At 61.4% G+C, this 2,776-nt stretch overlaps 1 protein-coding gene across 1 annotated transcript in view; it reads left to right on the top strand.

Moving 5' to 3' along the window:
• The first annotated feature begins 2,685 nt into the window (after positions 1-2,685).
• Positions 2,686-2,776, top strand: part of ITGB3 (integrin, beta 3 (platelet glycoprotein IIIa, antigen CD61)) — a 13,961-nt gene continuing 13,870 nt past the window's right edge. The window contains exon 1 of the mRNA XM_010082193.1: positions 2,686-2,766. The gene's annotated coding sequence lies outside the window, so the exon portion shown is untranslated. The remainder of the gene's footprint in view (positions 2,767-2,776) is intronic.

Genomic DNA, 2,776 nt, shown 5'->3' with positions numbered 1-2,776 from the left:
CGGCAGCCACAAGCTTGGAAATCCTCCACGTTGCGTTTCAGCACAGCGGGTCTTGCTGGGATCGGGGTTAATGCTAGTCTCCAGGGACTGGGTTTACCCCAGCGGTTGTGTGGGCAGAGCCCCAGATTGTGGTCTGGGGTCTCCACACTAACTCAGAAGAGCAGAAATCCCCGTCCCATCATGTGGCACTGCTCAGGTGGGTGCCGTAGCCGCGTAATGCTTGTTTTCTGGAACCCCACACTGCGCAGGGGAAACTGAGGCATGGAGCAGCCCACCTGAGATGGGATTTGGACCAGTGTGTCTCACATCCCAGATGCTGGTGTGAACCCTGTGCCCAGGCTGGGAGCATGGCTGGGGCACCCATGGGTGGCAGGGGCACCTACCAGCTCAGCACTTCCCCAGCAAACTGGGTGCTGGGGCAGGGCTGGGTGACTAAACCATCCTACGGTGAGATAAAACCCACCCTGGGGGAACAAACCCCACCCTGGCATTAAACAGGAGCCTGGGCTGGGAGTGCGCTGGTGGTACTGGGTGCTATAACCCAGCCCCAGCCATTTTCCATGGCCAGGAGCCCGCTGCTGGAGGTGGTGGCCTTGGGGAGGGACGTGGGAGCAGAAAGTGATGAAACTCCTGGCACGGGGCACTGCCTGGCACTTCTCCCTCCGACCCCCACCGAGGGGCCGTGGCGCTGGGCCAGGTATCAAAGCATCGGATCTCCCCAGGGACGTGCGGTTTCGAAAGCTGTTCCCACGTTCGGGCACGTGGTCCTGGGGTTGGCAGCTCTCAGAGTTTAATCCCCAGCACCTCGAGCTGCCGTGGCCGTCCCCGTCCTCGAGGGCTGCCAGGGCCATGCCTCCCCTGCCCTCCCCAGAGGGCTGAGCCACTGCCAGCCGCGCCGGAACCGGCTCCTCCTGCCCGGCACAGCGCAAATCCGAGGCACGTGTCCCAGCACTGGGCTGCAGCCGCTTGGCAAGGCAGGGGGGGGTGCACGGGGGAGCGGTTTTTTTTTGGGAGCTGGCGCTGTTGGTGCTGCTGCTGCTTTCTGAGAGCCCTTTGCCTTCTCCCTGCTCAGCCCCGGCTGTGGGGACCCATCCGCCCCAGGATGTGATACAGCTGGTGACACCTTACTGAGTGGCCTTGGTACAGAAGGCACTGGAGATCAGCCTGTTGCTCTTTCAGGCGATGCTAAATTTAAATTTAATTTTTTTCCCATCCTCCTGCGCTGCAGCCAGGTACTTTGATGTATGGTGAGAGCTCTGGGAGCAGATGCAACCCCAAACTGGTGCTGAGCCAGGCAGCTGGGTTTTAGCCTCTAGTTTAGTTCCCTTGAGTGGGACAAGCAGCAGATGCTGGTGGCATCTGATGGGGTACATACATCCCCAAGCAGCTGCTGGCCTTTGGGACAGCCCCAGCATGTCCAGCTCAGCCTGTGACACTGCCTGGTACAGACACACGCATCCCCGACACGCTGCACGTGCGGCCACCGTGCACACACCCCCCCACACACCCGCCTGTGCCCCCAGGCTGCGTGCCAGCGGCTGCGAGCACACAGTGCCATCGCTGCAGTTGTGCTCAAGGACCTGACCACATCGTTTCACCGTTTCCTCTTTCGTGTTGCATTTCCTGCGGCTACGGAAAACGCCGGTTTTTCTGCCTGCAGCTGCTGGGAAGAGCCCCAGGCAGGGACAGGGGGGGACACGGGGCAAGGAGGAGACCCCAGCACCCACAGCTCCATGCTGGCATCCCCTGGGGTCCCCGGGCATCAGCATTCCCTGAGCCGGGCTGGCACATGGCTGGGGTCTGCTCTGCCCAGGGAATCCTGAATCTCTACCCAGATGTGAGATGGAGGAAGAGCCAAGGGTGACGCCACCGTGACTGTCTCCCCAGCAGCTCACCACCTTGGCCGTTGGCAGTGGGAACTGCAGAGCCACGCGGTCCTGCCTCTGCTGGAGGAGCAAATTCTGCCCTGGTAGGCAGTGGCGCTGCCCTGGGGACCCTGTGGGCATTTTGGGGCTCATTAATCCCCCACACAGACCCACTGGCCTCACAACTGGTGCCAGCATCTCCCAAAGTCCCCACTGCTGCTCCCACCAACAGCCCAGCCTTCACCTGGGGCATTGGCACAAACCGCCACCAGCACGTTTCTGGACTCGAGCCCTTTCCCTTGCCTCCTTTCCCTGGGTTTGAACACGAGCCAAGACCAGCCGCTGAGTTTAGTGCCTGCACAAGGCGGCACCGAGCACCCTGGGGCAGTGGGAAGAGGCACCAGTTCCCCGGCCGCTGGCAGGGCTGTGGGTACCCCACTGCACCCCCAGAAATTCATCCCTTCCCCCCAACTCTTGCAGGGAGATGCAGGGGGAGATATCCCCCCACTAATGGTGGGGACTTCACTCCGACACACGTGGGACATTGCAGGGATGGGGGGACAATTTAAGGAACAGGCAGGTGGGAAACAATGCTCAGCCCTGGGCAGGATGAAGCCCAGCTGGTACTGGGCTGGGGAGGTGGTTATAAAAGGGGCAAGGAGGGAACAGATGGGGCTTGGGGGTGGGAAAGGGGTTAGAGCAAGGGGATGGGGGGCTATGTCTGCTCATGGAGCTGCTGGCCGAGCACTGACACTTCAGCACACCGGTGGATTTTGGGCTCTCCAGGTTGTAACCTCTCTGTTTTGCTGTTCCAGGGAGTAACATCTGCACCACGCGCGGGGTGAACTCCTGCAAGCAGTGCCTGGCCGTGAGCCCACTCTGCGCCTGGTGCTCCGCAGAGGTAAGAGCTG

The sequence above is a fragment of the Pterocles gutturalis genome, unplaced genomic scaffold, assembly GCF_000699245.1.
Source record: "Pterocles gutturalis isolate BGI_N339 unplaced genomic scaffold, ASM69924v1 scaffold18089, whole genome shotgun sequence".
NCBI classification, from domain to species: Eukaryota; Metazoa; Chordata; class Aves; order Pterocliformes; family Pteroclidae; genus Pterocles; species Pterocles gutturalis.
This window is presented reverse-complemented; position numbering and strand designations above follow the sequence as displayed.